The sequence below is a fragment of the Thermobia domestica genome, unplaced genomic scaffold (genome assembly GCF_964235325.1).
Source record: "Thermobia domestica unplaced genomic scaffold, izTheDome1.hap1.1 HAP1_SCAFFOLD_447, whole genome shotgun sequence".
Classification (NCBI taxonomy): Eukaryota; Metazoa; Arthropoda; class Insecta; order Zygentoma; family Lepismatidae; genus Thermobia; species Thermobia domestica.
The window spans coordinates 72,779-78,763 of record NW_027656157.1 but is presented as its reverse complement, the minus strand read 5'-3'; the positions used below and the strand labels follow the sequence as shown (position 1 = coordinate 78,763).

The 5,985-nt window shown below is 41.9% G+C and overlaps 1 non-coding gene across 1 annotated transcript; it reads right to left on the bottom strand.

The window, feature by feature from the left end:
* Window positions 1–5,492: 5,492 nt before the first annotated feature.
* Window positions 5,493–5,611, bottom strand: LOC145676874 (5S ribosomal RNA). The gene has a single exon (XR_014129502.1). It is a non-coding gene; the product is annotated as a 5S ribosomal RNA (ribosomal RNA).
* Window positions 5,612–5,985: the final 374 nt, after the last annotated feature.

The window sequence follows — 5,985 nt, the reverse complement described above, 5'->3', positions numbered from 1 at the left end:
GTTCTATGAGATTAATAACGTTGAGAAGGGCAAACAGTGGTTGAATCGAAGTTAACTTATGCAACATATGGCAAAATCGAATCCTTGACCACATAAAACGAAGATAATCAATCGGTAAACATAGGGGAAAACTAAAGAATATACTTGAAAGATAGGATGATATACGAAACGAGAGGAAAACGAAGGTAGATGTATTAACTATGCAACATACGGCGTGAGAATTTAAAAAAAAAAGATAACAAGTATGGACAAGATCCTTGTTAGGATAACAGCATCTCTAAGTAGTGTATTGGTCCTAAAAAGGACCGTTTTTGAACTCAGTGCCAGAACTTCAAACTTAAGCACGTTCCCCACGGATGCGGCGAGCAAGCTGAATGTCCTTAGGCATGATTGTGACTCTCTTTGCGTGAATAGCACACAAGTTGGTGTCTTCGAAAAGCCCTACAAGGTAAGCTTCACTTGCCTCCTGTAAAGCCATGACAGCTGAGCTTTGGAAGCGAAGATCTGTCTTGAAATCTTGTGCAATTTCTCGGACGAGTCGTTGGAAGGGCAGCTTGCGGATGAGCAATTCAGTGCTCTTCTGGTAACGACGAATTTCTCGGAGAGCCACAGTACCAGGCCTGTAACGATGGGGCTTTTTCACTCCACCGGTAGCTGGAGCACTCTTTCTTGCAGCTTTGGTGGCAAGCTGCTTTCGAGGAGCTTTGCCTCCAGTAGATTTCCTAGCTGTCTGCTTGGTACGTGCCATTGCAACTGTCACGACTTGTTTCAAATAATTGCGCGCTGAATGAAGTCAAGTTATATAAAGAGCAAAACCGTTAAATCAAGCTATTTCTCATTGGATAAAGTCAGTCGAAAAGGACAGTTCTCATTGGCTTAGACACGTTTTGTGTTTTTCCTCCGTGCTTTCCCTGCATGATCGAAGGAACAAAACCACGAGTCTTGGGCTGCTTGGGCTTGTATTTCTCGTGTGTGGTGAGCGAAGCAGTAACATATCGAAATGACAGGACGTGGAAAAGGAGGCAAGGGTCTTGGCAAAGGAGGTGCCAAGCGCCACCGTAAAGTTCTTCGTGACAACATCCAGGGTATCACCAAACCCGCTATTAGGCGTCTTGCTCGCCGTGGTGGTGTGAAGCGTATCTCTGGTCTCATTTATGAAGAGACCCGAGGAGTATTGAAAGTATTCCTGGAGAACGTAATCAGAGATGCTGTTACATACACAGAACACGCCAAGAGGAAGACAGTGACAGCTATGGATGTTGTGTATGCCTTGAAGAGGCAAGGAAGAACCCTGTACGGTTTCGGAGGTTAAGTTGGGGTTCCTCCTATTTTGGATATAAAATTGGCATAAACGGCTCTTTTCAGAGCCAACAAATTTATATAAAGGGAAAGATTTACTTTGTGCGATTTTCTGTTAGATTATAAGAATTCGTGTAACTACATTAAAGCCTTTTGATGCACACAAAATTACAGACGTAGAGAGATTAATTTGAGAAAATCATACGTTTTTTTTTACATTATGTACGTTCATGTATACGTATTCATATGTAGCAGTATTAATGCTGGAGAAGGGGTTCTGGTTGGAAATTGGCGATTTGTTGGAAGTAGCGAGCATGAGAGATGCGAAACGCAAGTCGGAATTTCTGTTCTGACAGTAGGATGTACGTATAGAGGCTTATACAACTTCTATACTGTGCTGTGAGGGGCGAATAATGCGTTAGAAACCTGAATCTTGTCCTTTATCTTGTTTACGTGGTCTTGGGTTCGATTTTTTTCTTTTGCGGTAGTGTCTATTGTGATTTACATGTAAATTAATGACACTTCGTAGCGGGTTAGTAAAATAAAGAGTAATACAAATATGAGATGTAGGTTAATGCATTGTATACTTCACATTATTTACTAAAGAAAGGCAGTAGTTACAAGAAACCTAGGCTCGCTCGTTGGGCACAGTAGCAAATGAGTTCTGAGATCAGAGAATAAGAGTAGTTGCGTATTACAAACCATATACATATAACACATATCACACAAATATGAATATCGACCTTGCAAAGAATAAATCGTACTTAAGTGTGCATTTAATGTCATTACTATGTTGCAAAAGAAATTTAGGAAAGTTTTTTGATCCGCTCTGTTCATGATGTCATTGGGGCATAGTAATGAACAATAATAAATGTCGAGAACATATTGAACAGAGTAATTTCAGCCAAGCCAACGCAAGAGAGAAACATGAGTGCTTTAAGAATGTTGGAAATTCCTTTGTCTAGCATGAAGTACATGAGAATATGTGGTATGAGGTTTTCTTCCATTGCTGAGAATCTGGGCTCGACTGTCCTGTCCTCTGGGTAATATGAGCCCGATGTACGCAAATATCAAAAAAATGTAGCTAGCGACAATACAAAAGGTAATGATCTTATAATTAATAATGTAGTGGGAACTAAGCACATCGCTGTTTGGAGTATTCTAAAGATAGTGTGACTTCCTATGGGCTTCAATTACGATCGACGACTACACATACTAATTAATCGAATAGCAGCGAGAATTTCGAATGACACTAAGCAACTATCTCAGACACTTTTGATGAGTCTGTATATCGAAAACAATTCATTTCAATCGTAAATCTCCTCTATAAAGGGGTTTGTGGCCCTCATAAGGGCCGATTTGTATGAGATATAGGTCTTACATTTATGCCTTCTTCTCAGTTTTCTTGGGCAGAAGTACAGCTTGAATGTTGGGCAAAACACCACCCTGAGCGATTGTAACTCCAGACAACAACTTGTTTAATTCCTCGTCGTTACGGATAGCTAACTGCAGATGACGTGGAATAATCCTAGTCTTCTTGTTGTCACGAGCAGCGTTGCCTGCCAACTCAAGAACTTCAGCTGCCAGGTATTCCATGACTGCAGCCAAATACACGGGAGCGCCAGCACCAACTCGTTCGGCATAGTTACCCTTTCGCAAAAGACGATGGATTCTGCCTACTGGGAATTGAAGGCCAGCCCTGCTGGAGCGGGACTTGCTCTTTCCCTTGACTTTTCCACCTTTGCCGCGACCAGACATTGTTCAATATTCTTTCGTAATAAGATGAGAGGAAAAATTGCGGCCTCCACAGGTCCACAGGTCCACAGGTTAACATGACAAGTTGGTCGAGTGTGAGTACCGGGCTAGAAGCCCCTGCCTCTTATATGAGATGATAATCCATTTGAAGTAACGGCATGTGAAGTGATGACCAAATCAGCCACTGTCGCTGATCGCCAGGGAATGTGGAGTCTGGTAGAAGTCCTGTATAGTGCCTGGGGAGCTGTGAGTCTGGTCGTTGCTGATGAGAGAGTATTAGCACTGGAAGCTTTGAAGAGTCCTGATTGGCAGCGGCGATGACCAATGAGGCAGCCTGGAGTGGCCCTCATAAGGGTGTGGTCCTGTATGTATGGAAAGGTCGTGGTTAATTAAAGAATTCACTAAGCATGTCAATGAAGATTGACAGCTTGTTGAACATGTCTTTTTCTTCTTTCAATTTCGGCGTATACTTCTTGAGGAGAGGGAGTAGTCTGAATAGTTCAAAGTCCTTCAATATTTGAAGAAAATCTTTGAAGGAGGTTGCGGCAGTGTCTTCTGGTGCTGAAGGAGGTGTATCTTTCTTCGGAAGAGGAGGCCAGGAGGTCCGGTCGTCTGTACTGGAAAAAGTCTTGGTTGGCTTCATGGTTGATGGGGTCGTGGAAGTGTCCGTCGTTTCAGATGCAGGGGTCTTACTGTTTTTCCCCTGGAGAAGGCGTTGAATTTTAGGGCATCCTGAGTAGTTGGCGGGGTGATCTCCCGTGCAATTGACGCATTTAGCAGACGTTAATGTGTCCCTTTTTTCACAAGCAAAAGTCCAGTGGTTACCGGCGCACTTGACACATCTTGGTTGCGCTTGGCATGTGCTTTGGCCATGGCCAAAACGCTGGCATTTGTAGCACTGTAGATAGGCTTTGGAGTGATATGGCTCTACTTTAATCTTCATATGGAGGAGGAGATCTTCTTTAAAAAAGGAGTTGGCCCTGAGTGTTTTCCTCATTATCACTAGAAAAAGGGGGAACAAAGTTTTCCCCGACGGTTCGTGAGCGTTCCGCTTGGACAGTTGAATGATGGAAAGGACTGGATAGCCTTTTTCCTTCAGCTCGGAAATTATGGCATCCACAGCCGTGTCTAGAGGTAAGTGGCGAATCACTGCTTTAATGACATCTTTCTTCTTTTGTATTTCTGTGGCGTACTCAAGGTTTTCAGCAGAGCAGAAATCTTGGATAGCTTGGAAGTCTTCTTGAAGAGTGCATTTGATCTTGAGAAAACCTTTCATGAAACGAAAGGTGGGCGTTTCTTTACATTGTTTTTGCATCTTAGCTATGAGGTCGTAGCCCCGAGAGTACGGACAGTTGTAGATGTATAGCCAGGTCTTGGAAGATTCGCCAGTGGCATCCATCGGTTCGGGAGTGTTCTCAGCTCCAGCAAGGGCCGCCTCCCATGAATCAAGTCAGTTTTGTTACTACTTCAAGCGTGCACCCGAGTGCATCAAATGAAAAGCAAGGCAGTTGGCGCGAATTGAAACACGTACTGTAATTTAAATGAAGTCGATAAATCGGCGGACACATCTAATTTTGCTGAACGAGTGAGTCATCATGCCACCAAAAACTAGCGGAAAGGCTGCAAAGAAGGCTGGTAAAGCCCAAAAGAATATCTCCAAGGGAGATAAGAAGAAGAAGAGGAGGAGGAAGGAGAGCTATGCCATTTACATCTACAAAGTTTTGAAGCAAGTGCATCCTGACACTGGCATATCTAGCAAAGCTATGAGTATCATGAACAGCTTTGTTAATGACATCTTCGAGCGTATTGCTGCTGAAGCTTCTCGTTTGGCCCATTACAATAAGCGGTCAACTATCACCAGCCGGGAAATCCAAACAGCTGTGCGCCTTCTTTTGCCTGGTGAACTTGCCAAGCACGCTGTAAGTGAGGGTACGAAGGCTGTTACCAAGTACACAAGCTCTAAGTAAAAATCTTCTTCAAGATTTTTCATTTCAAACGGTCCTTGTCAGGACCAACACATTATTCGAAAGAGTTAAATCACGAAATTTGCTTCATTCTGTTATGTAGAAACACCTTGAAATCCAATTTCTATATGCTGTTAGTAAAAAAGTAAAGCACATAGCGGAGATGTGTCGTGCTTGTATACGAAAGGCATTTACTCGCCGGAGATCTACACTTAGTCATAATAATTTACTTTTAAAAAGTGGTAATACATTCCGTGTTAAGTATAGTAGTAGGTGCACACGGATCGGAAATCAGGTTATTTTAATGTGCCGTGCAAATAAACAGGCTGTTAGTGTAAGAAATAGTGGGTATAACGCTTAGAATATCGATTAATCGCTATGAAATAATGTTGATAAATTATCTCTTGAAAGTACTATAAAATTAATGTTTCTAGTATTTTCGTACTTGAAGGATAATGAAATTTGAAAAAGAGATGCCAACAGCACCTGGTGTTCCCAGGCGGTCACCCATCCAAGTACTGACCAGGCCCGATGCTGCTTGACTTCGGTGATCGGACGAGAACCGGTATATTCAGCATGGTATGGCCGTTGGCAACTACCTTTTCTTCAATGTCCTGTTAAGGAAGTATGTTTTAAGTAAGAATTGACATTATTAACTATAAAGGCAAGCATATTAACGTCGTTAACATTACTTGGAATATACTAATATTCGAATAAATATTTGAATGTTCGAATGATGAGTGATTCGGATGTTCATAGTGCCACTATGTCCTATCGAGTTTACTATCACGAACCACGTATGAAATTGTATATAAATAAATAAAAATAAATCCTTTATTAAGTATTGATTACAGGAAAAAGGCAAACTTACATTCTTTAATGTACACAATGAAATGTATGAAAGATATTTTTAAGATATGTTTCACTTACCCTTTATAACGCAAGGTAGTTTTCAGTGTAGCATCCT